We start from the raw sequence: 14,506 nt of genomic DNA on the forward strand, positions 1-14,506 counted from the left end.
GCCCACCGTCTGGACCGGCCCCGCACCTACTTCATGGAGCTCGGCGTGTCATGCATAGATCGCTCTCAAGTTCTGCAAGTGAAGTAAAAATGTCGTGAATGGTGTGTTTGTGTTGTTTCTCTTTCATTTGCAAAGCATGTGGTTGAGTTTGGCTCAGGTGGGGAGGCAAAGAGGTTGAGACGGAGCTCGACATGCCCGAATCACCCTTATAAACATGACATATGGTCTATTAAATTCATATGAATTTGAATGTCCATAATTATTATATATTAACAATTATATACGGAAAAAGTATTCGAAAACAATATAATTTATATTGATATGATAAAACTGAAAAAATCTTTAAAAAAAAATGCATAAATATGTAAAATAATTTGCAAGAAAGTCATTTAAAAACATCCGCTCATAGTTTGATGGGTAAAGCAAGTGGCAGTCATTTCTTCTTTAAAGGAAATCATGAGTTTGAGTCTCAAAATGGTTTCAATCAGAGGATAACCACTGACCCCCTCTCATCCTCATGGGGTGTTTAATCTGGATCGGTCGTTAAAGATTGGTTGGTTGAGGTCATGGTTATAAAAAAAAAGCATTTAAAAAATATAATTCTACAAAAACTCATAAAATACAATATTGTAAAATAAGATGTAAATATAGTTGTAAGAAACCTAAAAACCATCTTAAAAAGGTGAGAAGAAATTGTAAATTTTTTTTTGGATAAAGTTGATAATAAGAGTTAAAACATGTGTTAAAATTATAAGAGAAAATTCAAATAAAGTCTTCGTATTTTTGGTCAGTTTACGATTTAATTTTAAATTAAATTTTGTCTACAAAAAACAAACAGATTACCAGTTAAAACTTCAAATAACCCTTCGTGACCGGTTTAACAGATTTAGCCGGTATTTCTTTTTTCATTAGTTGATCAAAATCTTGAGTTTTTTCTAAAGATTGTGTCATTTTTTACCAATTACTCTTAAATTAATTATATTATATGATCTAATTTAATATGTATCATTCCCTATCTTCTTTCTTGTGCTCCTTTTTAGGCTCAATGTGTGTTTTTGTCGTCGTCGTCAAACCCAACAACAAAAAACTCACTCACAAGCATCGTTAACTCCATCAATTTTCCAAAATCATCCTTTCATAACTCTGCAATCATCTTATAATCTCTAAATGAAGAAAGGAGAACTATAAATGTTGAGTGTCATGTGTGAGAACTACAATGCTTTGCAAAACCATTTGACTAATTATGAATCTGACACCATCAGATAGCATCACCAAAAACACCAAGAAACAGAAATCGGAAAACCCTATGAACTCATAAAAAATGAGATAGGGAGCTCCGAAAGCAGTTCAAGTGATGAAGATTCTTGTAAGAAACCTAGACAAGAACAAACCCTTAAGGCCAAGATTTTTAGGGTATGTGTCTGCATAAAAGCTTTAGATAAGAGCTTTGTAAGTCCTCTCCTGATCCATTCTATATACATTAAAGAATGTTATTTCTAGTATTTGCCAAGATTTGTAAATCTAAATGTTATATTTGTTGTAAAGAGTTGCTGAAGAATGGATATCAATGGAGGAAATATGGACAAAAAGGTTACAAGAGACAACCCTTCTCCTAGAGCGTATTTCAAATGCACTCATGCTCCAACCTACCCAGTCAAAAAGAAGGTAAGAAGCCACTGCCAACTTCTATATATATATATATATATATATATATATATATATATATATATATATATATATATATATATATATATATATATATATATATATATATATATATATATATATATATCTTCATTTCAAAACACAAATCTAAATCGAACTTCGAGTTTCTAAATTCTAATATGTTTTCGTTGTTTAATCTTGTTCGGATTAGGTTCAAAGAAGTGTCGAGGATCGGTCAATCTTGGTAGCAACTTATGAAAGAGAGCACAACCATCCAAACCAAGCTAAAAACGAGCAAGGGGGTCATGTTTGAACTGAACAGTGGCCACCACCATTATCAGTTCAATCCATGCTCGGCTTCCCTAATCTCATTTAGGCCATCGAGCTTTAAAAAACTCAACATGGTAAAAAATAATATAACTTTCAGAAAAACCCAAAATTTTGATCAGTTAATGAAAAACGACGAGATACAGACTAAATTTGTGAAACCGGCCACAAATGATCATTCAGAAGTTTTAGCCGGTAATCTGTCATTTTTTATAAACAAAATTTAATTTAAGATTAAACCGTAAACTAACCAAACTATTATGACTTTATTGGAGATTTCCCAAAGTAAAGTTAAGGTGCCGTACTTGGAGTCTAGGTGGAACGTATTTGGAATGGATCGGTTATTATGATTCGCACAAAAGAGGAACCATTATTGTTGAGGTTCGAACATCTGACCTCATGGTTGTATAAAGTAGGGATGAGATTTAGAACCGGAAAACCGGACCGGAACCGGAACCGGAACCGGAACCGTTAGAACCGGAATATATAGAATCGATTCCGGGTTTAAAAATTGGCTTTATCCGGGTTCCGGGTAATCCGGGTTTGGGTCCACCGGGTCTAAAATCCGGAACCGATTTTTGGAGACGGAACCACTTTTAGGGCTGGAACCAGTTTTTGTGAAACGTTTAAAAGATGCATATCTCATCAATTTCAACTCCGATTGACATGCGGTTTTTTCCAACATGTAGTTTAGAGTTTGTACATGATTTTAGACTATAAATTTGCCATTTCTAGTATTATATTCATTGACTTGCAGTCTTCCAAAGTCGAGATATCAAAGCTGAAAGTTTTTAGTTTTTCAGTTTTTTTGTATTCGGTGAAAGTTGTAAAACATGCATATCTAATTCGTTTGAAGTCGGATTGACATATGATTTTTTTTCAACATGTAGTTTACAGTTTGTACATGAGTTTAGACTATAATTTGGTCATTTTTGGTTTAACATTCAATGATTTACAGCCCTTCGAAGTCGGGATATCAAAACTGAAAATTTTCAACTTTTCAACTATTTGTTTTTGTACTTTGTATTATGTGAAAATGTTAAAACATGAAAATCTCATTCGTTTAAATTCGGATTGACATGCGGTTATTTCCAGAGTGTATTTTAGAGTTTGTACATGATTTTAGACTATAATTTTGGTTTCATATTTAATGAGTTACAGTCACCCAAAGTCGGGATATAAATATGAAAAATTTCAAAGTTCAACCGGCTAAGTAGTAAGTAATTACCAAAAAATTCCGATTTTTCCGGGTTTTCCGGTTCTAAACCCACTTTATCCGGTTCCAACCTACCCACTTTGATGTTTCCGGGTTTTCCGGTTCTAGACCCACTTTACCCGGAACCGAACCGGAACCGGTTCTTATATACCGGTCCGGTTTCCGGTTCAAGAAAATCTCGTTAACCGGGTTCGGGTTTTCCGGGTCCGGGTCCATCCTGTCCGGATTTGGATCCACTTTCATCCCTAGTACAAAGCATACCAAATCACTAATGCAACCATTAATCATTGTTAAGCTTCTAACTAAATAAATGTAAAATAATATTAAAATATTATTCATCGTCTAATATCACATTTTGTGAAATTGTAAGGAATATAGCAACTCATTTTTTTTTTTGTCTTATAACGACAAGAGAAAATGCATATTCTAGTAAAAAATGCTAATAAATTTTCATTTAATAACCAAAAATTTACTAATAGCTAAAAATGGCCAATTAAACGGTAGCCTAGAATAAGATGCCTACGGTTTCGTCATTATACTACGGTTTGACCTCCTATTATATATATATATATATATATATATATATATATATATATATATATATATATATATATATATATATATATATATATATATATATATATATATATATATTTTTGGATAAAACCGTAACTAAAATTACTCACATACGGTATGCTCTCAAAAAAACTATCGTTTCAGATTTGGATGAATATCATGGTCATTATATACAAAGCCATAAGTGAGACCAAAAAACCTACTGTTTCCCTCCGCCACCTAATGTTTCATTTTTTTTTGGGGGATAATGACTTAAAATAGGTAATCTATTTTTTGATTTTTACATATTTGGTCACTGATTTTTTTTTTCGTCCACATTTACCCCTTTAACTTGTTAAACTGTACATATTCAGTCCTTATGACCGGTTACTTTAGGTCAGCCGGGAAAAATGACTTAATAGAGTAATATATTTTTCATTTTGTACACATTTAGTCCTTAACATTTTTTGGTTTCAAATAAGTCCTTTTTTTTAGAGTAAATTACACGAATGGTCCCTATGGTTTGGGGTAATTTGCACGCTTGGTCCCTAACTTATTTTTTTAACTCGGAAGGTCCCTACTGTTTGTTTTTGTTACGCGCTTAATCCCTACTGTTTGTTTTTGTTACATGTTTGGTCCCTATCTTACCTAAAAAGACTATTATTTAAATAGGTAAAAATGGTGGGGTGGGTAAGGTAAGGTGAAGAGGTGACATTGGGGGTGTGTTTATTTAAATAAATCAAAAAATCAATGGCAAAATAGTCTTTTTAGGTAAGTCAGGAACCAAACGTGTAATAAAAACAAAAAGTAGGGACCTTCCGAGTTAAAAAAATTAGTTAGGGACCAAAACGTGCAAATTATCGTAAACCATAGGGACTATTCGTGTAATTTACTCGTTTTTGTACTCATTCGGTACTTATAAATGATTTCTTTAGGTTTTTCTCATGACATCTTACGTGAGACAATTATTGATGAGTTGTTTGGGGTTGTTGATGTTTATGTCTAACAGGGGCGGATCCAAGGGGATCCCGGGGTAGCCCGGGATACCCCTCAAATTTTTTTCGGTAGTGTAATTTTTGTTTACGTATCCTTAAAAAAAAATCGGTATAGTGTATATATACGCATCCCTCCACTTATAAACACAAACAAACAGTTGGTTTGCTGGTTAAGGTGTTGACTTATTGAAGTAAAGGTCCCAAGATCAATTCTCGCTTCTTACATATTCTTTGTTTATTTTTGTTTTATTTTCCCAGCTATTCTATCCCACATCGCTAAACACATGTAAACTCGGCCATTTTTTTCTATTATATAAACCTGTTGTCCTCATGTTTTATTTGATATTTACTTTGAGTCCCACATCGATTCAAGTATCAAAATATACTTCAACTTCATGTTTATATAACAAGACTTGAGGTTAGCTAAGGATTCGATTAAGATTTGGGTTTAAAACCGAAACCGAACCGGGGAAACCCAAGCACCCCAGGTAGGGCTGTGCATGGGTCGGTTTGGGTCTGTTTTGGACCCAAACCCAACCCAACCCATAAGTTGTCGGTTTCTGGTCCCAATAGGATCGGTTTTTGGTCGGTTCGATTTCTCGGGTTCCAAGGTCGGTTTGGGCGGTTTTTCGGTTTCTTGGGTTCAACCCATACCTTCACGAGTTCTAGGTTTAAACCCATGGTTTTTGGGTTTTACCTCATTTTCCATAAATGAAGCAACTAGTTAAATATTTCAAAAAACACCAAATTTAAGTTAAATACTTCAAAAAATATGAGTCTTACAACAAATAGTCTATTACAAGTTACAACTAAAGCCCGAAATAGTCTGTTACAACCAAAAAACAATCAAGTATGGGTCGGTTTCTTGGGTTTGATGGGTCGGTTTCTTGGGGCGGTTTGTCGGTTTTAAGTATGGGTTGGTTTCTCGGGTTGAATGGGTCGGTTTCCGAGTAAAAACCGAAACCGAACCCGAGTTTTCGGTTTTTAAAAAATTCAAACCCGGATCGTCGGTTTTGTTTCGGTTTCGGTTTCGTCGGTTTCTTGGTTTGGGTTTGCTCACCCCTAACCCCAGGAAAAAAATTGGGTTACCCTAAAAAAAATTGGGATACCCCTTTACTTTAATCTTGGCTCCGCCACTGATGTCCAACATGATCTCGACTGCTTGGTTGTGTAGGTCTTGTGGTTTGACTCACGTCTTGTATTTTGAATGTCGTAACTTCTTCATACAATATCAGATTAACGATCTTTATATTCACGTGTTCATTTTTTCATTAAGATTACTCCCGTTAAAATGTAATATATTTTTACTTACGATTTTATAAAAAAAACATTCATACATGCATTCATAAAAAAAAATATGGACATGAGCATACGCAAGAATACATAGTTGGTGTTACCAAGATAAAATAGGTGTTGTTGGTATTTGAAAAATAGCTATAAACGAAAAAAATCAAAAATACGAGATCGTATGGATATAAAGATCGTTCGCATGGATATAAAGATCGTTTACATGGATATAAAAATCGTTAAAATCTGAGATCGTATGAAGAAATGATAACGTTCAGAACACATGACCTAAGCAACCAAATAGTTGAGATCACGATGGACATAAACATCAAAAGGCCCAAACACTTCATTAATGAATTTCCCACGTAAGATTTCGTGAGAAAAAAACTAAAAAAAATCAGTCACAAGTATTTAACGAGTACAAAAACAAAAATAACTTATTTTGCAAAAAAAATAGATATTAAGGACTAAATGTGTACAAAAATATTAAGTACTAAATGTGTACAAAGTGAGAAATATATTACCCTATTAAGTTATTTTTACCGGCTAACCTAGAGTAACCGGTCATAAGGACTGAATGTGTACAGTTTAACAAATTAAAGGGTAAATGTGAACGAAAAAAAAAACCAGTGACTAAATATGTACAAATCGAAAAATAAATTACCTTTCAAATCATTATCCCTTTTTTTTGTTGGTTTAACTATTATATCGTACATACTTTTACTAGTATATGTAAATAGAAGGTATTTTTTTGAAGAATAAAATTTAGAACTATTTTTTTCTTTCAAATATCAGATTACGAGTTTCAAAACCGTAGTGTCTATAAAAGAAAGTATTTTTTTTGGAGCCGCCGTTGAAAAGCGTTTCACTAACTTCAAACTCTCAAGAATGAGATAAATTAAAAATTCTAATCTTATATATGGGCTAATGAGCACCCAATCCATAGATGGGTTCAAAAACTTAGCCCATTAGCCCTAAATTGTAAGTCATTACCTTTGAAACTCTCTAAACGTTAGTTTTTTTTAGTCATGTTTACTATTTGGTAGGTTATTTTTGGCTAAAGGTTAATTTTTTGGTACAAGTGAAAAATAATTAGTTAGCTATATTTGTAATTTTCTCTAACATCAACAACCACTATTATAATATTATAATAAAAAAAATAAAAAAAAAAGAAGCAAAAACCAACCAAATTAAAAGAATGCAATAAATAATAAGGGTTAGCCGGTGCTAGCTCTTTGCTATTATTACTTCTTTGCTCAAAAAAGTCAATAGTAAAAATTAAAAAAATAATAATTTAATAAGATAACAATTAGTTTTTGTGACCTTATATATAAGGATGCAACTATGGTAGTGGCAGGTTATATAAAATTGTAAGTTTAGATTTTTTGTGTAATAAATGATGATATGAGATGAGAGGATGGGAATGGGATATTGTGTGAAGACATTAATACCCTTCCTCTATCTATCCCCCAGGGGAGGCAGCATTAGAAATCGCATGCAGGTGGGTACATACATTAATAAGCATGGACCATAGTGTATCTTAAAATAACCCCAAAAAGAAAGATTTCCTACATTCTGCTCCATCACTATCCTGTCGGTACCTGAAAGTAACCCTTCTAAAATATCAGATTTTTAGATAACCAAATCTATAAAAACATGAGTAACGAATGTGTTTCCATGTCATGAAATTTCGATAATTACATCATTAGCTAGCTAGCCATTGATAATTATATATTTTCTTTACTAGTCGTGTAATCTATGTGATACAAAAGTTTATTCAAAAAAATAAACTATGAAAATCTAAACGTTTAGAAAATTTGAATTTATAAAAAAAAGAAAATTATTTATTATTAAAATTGAAGTATTTATTTAATTTTTAAATTCATATAACTAATTTAAATAAATAAAAATTTTAAAATAATTGGATTCAATTTAGAAGTATAAAAATTATAAGGAAAGTTGCATTAATGAATTGGATATCTATTTATTATATATTTATTACATTTAAATATTATATAGAATTTTATAAAATGAAAAAACAACAAAATGACATGTGGATATAATTTAATCTAAAATTACCACTAAATGACATGTGACATAATGCATTAGAAGATGACATGTGCCAAAATCATTCTTATTTATTAGGATAGATTCATAAAAAAAAAATCAAATATCCAACAAGTAACTAACAAAGTACACAGAGATTGGTAATTACGTAAAAGATAATAAATAACAGGAAAATATTCAAAAATAGTCTCTGTGTTCAAAAAAATCAAGTTCAACCCTTAACTTTTTAGACCATCAATGTTAGTCCCTTTGGTTTCCAAACTTTTAATGTTTAATCTTTCCGTCAGTTGTTTGTTGTTAAGTCTAACTGAAGTGCGAGTAAAATGGTCTTTTTCATACATCAGGCGACCATTCTTCAAGATGTATGATTTTATTAGTAATAATAAAAAATCGAAAAATAACTCCACTATCTGCAACCTCTAGCACCTCCTTCTCTTCACTCTATTAGACAATCACCACCATCCGTCACTACCCCACCCTCTAGTACCTCCTCCTCTTCACTCTATTCGACAGTCACCATCATCTGTCACTGGACTGCCACTAACCTCCGCAACCCTCTGCCATCGGGCGCCACCAGAAAAAAAAAGCATAGGTCGTGGTTCGAAATCGAACCTATGCTCTGCATGTTCAAACGTCTAACCAACCAACCGGGCATGCCACATCCAAACAACTAACAAAATAAATTCAATTTATGCACTAATGTGCCTTACCACCACTTACAACAAATTTGTTGCAATAAACACTCCACGCCACTAAGCATTAAACACAAATAAACACTAATAGCCACCGCCTTTACAGCTTCTTACAACACCTACAAACCCTCATTTGTCAAAGAGAATTAATCACCAAATAGATAACCACTACACAAGTTAAATACATGCAATCATCACTCGTTATTTCATTTGCATGCATGCATCATTTCTTAAGAAGCAAAATCAGTTTCGATTAATTATAGCTAAAAAAGATAAGATCACACATAACCCTAATTAATGTTTCATAAATACAACACCACTACCATATCAACCACCCATTAAAATTACACCATCTAAACCCCGTATATAACAGACAGATCATTCTTACTCCCGTCCACACTCTACAACAAAAATGAAATACGAAGAAATGGAGACAATGCTCAACAGCCTGATTCGCCAACACTAAATCACCCAGAGAGCAATGGCATCAATGCAACTCAAAATCATCCAAAATTATGACGTAAAGGAGGAAATCATGATTAACATCTCTACCACACCACACTATATGAAATATGTCATCTCTAGAGATGTCCTCCAGGATACAAAGAAATCTGATGCGAACATGCTGGACTGCATCTCTAACATGTAAGAGACCATGTGAAAGACTATCAGTTCCCAACCAGTTAAGCTTTTGAACATGCCCGACCGTTTGCATAAACTTAATCTATTTCGTTAGACGTTTGAACATGCTCGACCGGTTAGATGTTTGAACATTCCCAGTTGGCCGGTTAGACATTTAAGGCACATTAGTGCATGAACATAATTTGTTTCGTTAGTTGCTTGGATGTGGCATGCCCTACCATGCAACACTTGGATTTTTTAAGTTTCGTATTTAACCTCCTCAGTTAAAAGAACTGCATTTTAGTCCTTGAACTAGTATGCAGGGCGTACAGGGTGGTACGTTTAGCATACTAGTCCGACTTGGATCGCGCCTTCAGACTACGTGCGCAGGGCATACGCTTGTGTACGCATGGCATACGTGTGATTAAGTGAAACCCTAATTTTTAGGTGTTGCACCCTATTTAAACCTTGTGATAGCCTCATTAGGTCATGTTTAGACAACCTCAATCCCATCTTGTCCAGAAAGTCAAACCTTAAGTGAGATCTTGAGAGTTTGAGCCTTAAAGTGTGATTTTTTGGTGCTTTGTGAAGGAGAATAATAAGTGAACCATTTGGAGTTGTGCCTAGAGCTTGAAGATCTGAGATTTGTTTTGCTTTCCTTGGGAGGTAAAAAGCTTCCATCTTGTTAATCTGTGATGTTAGATCTAGTTTGGTGCCATTTTGTGCTTTTTGAGTCCATGGTTTGATTTTTGAGCCTCTTGCTTCACTCCAGAAGTGATTGATGGTAGATCTAGGATCCTTTTGGTTCATTTGTCCATAAAAATGCAAGCTTGAAGGTGTTTATGGACTCATGCATGTGTTAAGTCATTTGTTAAGCTCTTTTGAGCTCTGATAGTGTCATATTTATACACATTTCTAGGAAGTATTTTAATAAATTTTAAGCTATAATTTAGTTAATTGCAAAGATATTTAGTATGTATAATGTTTACATTGTATTTTGCAACCAAAAGTGGACAGTCTCGAACAAAAGGACTGAAACAGACAAAAGTTGGATACTTAGAGGTAGGGATGAGCGTGGGACGAAACCGGTACCGTCCTGTACCATTCCCGATTTTCTGAAAATCGAATTTGATCGAAAGCCAATCTCGAGTACCGAACCGAATCAACATCACCGGTACCGATACCAGTACCGGCGGTACCTATTCTCAAATTTCATGTATATGGAGTACCAAGTACCGTCCCATATTTTTACATTTGGTACGGTTCGGTACCGGTTCCGGTACGGTACCGGTACGGTACCGGTACCGGATCGGGATTTGGGACAAACTGTTCATCCCTACTTGGAGGATTGGAGCTGAAAAAGATACAAAAAGGATGTTGTTGGACAGCTTGACCCCTCGTCGGTATTTTGACTATATGTCATGACTCGTAACTCCAATTGACTAGATTCAAAATTATCTGAAAAATAGACAAAATTTTGGACAACTTTCGTTTTTGAGCCAAATGCTAATTCCCAGTTGTCATGACGTGAGTAGTATAATCTCACGACGTGAGATTAGTTCTTCTATAAGATGGCTACGCGGAATGCAGTTTCCTTTCCGAACATGAATTCTACTGATCTCACGACGTGAGACCCTAATTCTCACAACGTGAGACGCAATTTTTGGAAACTATAAATCGCCTTCGCACATTCGATTTAAAGGGGTTGGATTAAGCATATTATGGAGAGATAGCTGAATTTGGAGGTCAGAAAAGTAAGAAAAACATCATTTGGAAGGAGAGATTGTTTGAAGATTGAGAATTTCTAGATTAAAACACTTTATTCGGTTTCCATTAAATTAATATTGTCAATTTCTTATGAACTTGTGTGTTTGCTTTCAAATATGAGTAGCTAAATAAGTAGACTTTCGTTAAGTTAGATGAAACCCTAAAACTATGAGTTAGTCTCTTATTTTATGGATTTTATTAAGTTGGTTTTATGCATGTGTTTGATTGTCATTACCTATCTTGTTAAAGTTTTGATATTTGTTGCTTTAAGTCAAGTGAAGTGTAGTTTAGTAACCATTAAATTACATGAACTTGCTTACCAAGTAGTTTAGTGGACAATACATTGCTAGAGCAAGGATTGACCACATATTAGATAAGTAATAAAGGTTACAACTTTAGCCGTGTTGGAGAATATAATATTAGATAAGTAATAAAGGTTACAACTTTAGCCGTGTTGGAGAATATGATTTTGATCATAATTGTGTTTGATTAATTGTCTTGACCATAGATAATTATTTAGATATATCTTACATATCCCAATTATCATTAATAACTAATTTTGTGTTTGCTTGTGTATGGCCATTACATAGTAGTACATGGATTGGTAAAAATATTAGTAGATTGGATAAAGATTGTTGATTACATATAAATTGGTAACCAACTTTATTAATCCATAAATAAGAGATATCCGTAGGAAAAAAGTGGATATGAAACTAAACGAAAGTGTTTTTAACATCTTGATTACAATCGATTTTAGTTGAGTGCTTAAGTTAGTCTGAACTTGCAAAATCAGATAAAAACTCCACTTTAGATAATTGTTTTTAGATTAATTTTTAGTAGTCAAATTATTAGCTAAATTTGTTCCCTATGTTCGATACCCAACTTACTTACTATACTATATACTGACTAGGTACACTGCCTATAGGTGCATTAGTAGATAAGTAGTTAGATTTATAAATTTAAAGCTAGATAGGTATAAATTGTGCACATCAAGTTTTTCTCGTCGTTGTCGGGGATCGGCTAATTTAGTTTTTGATTTAGGTTAATCGATCCTTTTTGTGGGGTTAAACCTGCAAAAAGTTAATTTTTAGCATTAGTTGATTTTTCTGAATAATAAACCTCACGACATGAGCTCTAAGCCTCACGACGTGAGCGTAGAGATTTCATATTTTCTTTCGTTTTTGTTGCGACAACACGAAGTTGTATTCCTTACCACGTTGTGGTGAGCAGTCAGTAGGCCTTTTTATATAGTTTTTGTTCATTTTTACGTTTTTATTTTTTATTTTTGTTGTAGTAGTATCTGACCCATGGATCTAGCACACCTTTGATACCAACACTTGAAGATCCAGAGTCTGCCCTTCGTAAAAAGACAGATAAGAACGTAGGAGAAACCAACCCACCAAAGAAATCACCTTTCAAGGATCTTAAATAAGTTATTGAAAAGAAGAAAGACAAGAACGTAGGTGAATTGAGCAATTCCTCAAAAGACGAAAGCAAGGTTGAAAGCTTTGAGCAAAATCCTAATACTCAAGAAACCAAATACGAGTCCAAACCCGGATTAGAAAAAGAAGTGAGCGAACCTGAAGAAGAGCCAAAAGATGAGATGGCGAATGCTGCCAACATGTCCATGGAAGCATACAAGAAAAGAATCCGAGAGGACACCAATCTCGGTCTAGTGTAACTTGCAATTCCCGCTACCGCAACATTCGAGCTTAAAGGACATATTCTTGCTGCACTTAAGTAAGTACCATTTTCTGGGAAAGATCATGAGGATGCTTACAAACACCTTGATGAAGTCAATGGCATAGCTAATTACTTCAACATCCCGAATGTTCCATGAAAGACGGTGTTACTGAGAATGCTTCTAGTCACCTTTAAAGGAGCTGCTAAAGATTGGTTGAAGGCGCTTACACCCGGTACAATTACTACATGGGTGAAAATGCGTGAACAATTCTTCGAACATTTTTTCCCACCGTCTAAGGTTGCTAAACTCAAGAATTCCATAGCAAACTTTGAGCAACAACCGGGTGAGTCACTATATGAGGCATGGGAGAGATACAAGGGATTAATAAGGAATTGTACCCAAAATGATTTAAAATGAGCAACAAGAAGTATCAATCTTCTATGATGGGGTAAATGTGATGACAAGGCGACTCCTTGATTCTCAAGGACCTTTGGCAAAGAAAAATCCCGGTGAGATTACAGAGTTGATTGAAGAGTTTTCTAAGCATTCGTGTGAATACCACAATCCTCGAAATGATGGAGCAAAAGAACTTAGGAGTGACACTTCTGAGGACATGGAAACTATTTTAGCTATGCTAAATACTATGGATTGAAGAATGAAAAAATGGACCAATCCATACATGTTATTCGTGTGGGTTGTGAAAGATGCAATGGTCCACATTTGACTTAAGATTGTCATATGGACGAAAACGGGAATAAGATGGCTCAAGGTCGAACGGGACTCGATGTCGGGGGAGGCCCAATGTGAGGTAGGGGCACAAGATGTGTTATTTATGTATGGTATGTGGTATTTTAGGGAACTCACTAAGCTTTGAGCTTACGGTTTTTAGTTTATATTTCAGGTACTTCCAGATTGAAAGGGAAGAGTCCGGGATGATTGCAGAGCACACACCACCTTTTTCCACATTTCTAGATTTACTATGATATGTTTTGATGTAGTGACATACTTTAATCTCTTTGGGGTTGTATGAAAATGATAAGATTAATGTTTTTATTAAATCAAAAATGAAATTTTCCGGTCTTATTTTTGGGACGTTAGAAGTTGGTATCAGAGCCTTGATTTGAGGGATTCAGACATACTCTCGGGTGTGTCTGAACTCAAATTGAGGTTTTGGTAAAGTTTTTCAAAAGAATTTATTTTTAAGAAAAGGGTTTTCTAAAACAAGAAAGGGTGTGGTGCCTACAATCGATTGACCTCAAGTAAGTTTTCCCAGAATACCCATACATGATATCTGATATGATTTGAATTGTGAATCTATGAATCGCATGGTAGTTAGGTCTAAGGATTTGCTCAATATTTTCATGATAGAATGCTATGAGAGATGCCTTTGTACGCCTATTGTATGAGCATGTAGACTTTCATGCTAGTACTGATTAGTCAGTGATAGGATGACCTGATTAGGTTATGTTTGGTTCTGATTACTTGATGCTCAAATGCTGCCTGCTTTGTGCTTTTTTGGAGTTATAACTAGCTTCATCTAACTCGGAAGTGAATATGTTAAGTTACATATTACCAAGACTATATAATTTTAGAAGGTTATGTTTTAACTTTATTGCGCAACTCTTGTCTG

General features: G+C 34.2%; 1 non-coding gene and 1 pseudogene across 1 annotated transcript; one reads left to right on the forward strand and one right to left on the reverse strand.

Moving 5' to 3' along the window:
* The first annotated feature begins 1,188 nt into the window (after window positions 1-1,188).
* Window positions 1,189-12,873, forward strand: LOC111918820 (probable WRKY transcription factor 40; annotated as a pseudogene).
* A 306-nt stretch (window positions 12,874-13,179) lies between these two features.
* Window positions 13,180-13,286, reverse strand: LOC111918826 (small nucleolar RNA R71). The gene has a single exon (XR_002859342.1). It is a non-coding gene; the product is annotated as a small nucleolar RNA R71 (small nucleolar RNA).
* Between the last annotated feature and the right edge of the window lie 1,220 nt (window positions 13,287-14,506).

Source organism: Lactuca sativa, chromosome 6, assembly GCF_002870075.4.
Source record: "Lactuca sativa cultivar Salinas chromosome 6, Lsat_Salinas_v11, whole genome shotgun sequence".
NCBI classification, from domain to species: domain Eukaryota; kingdom Viridiplantae; phylum Streptophyta; class Magnoliopsida; order Asterales; family Asteraceae; genus Lactuca; species Lactuca sativa.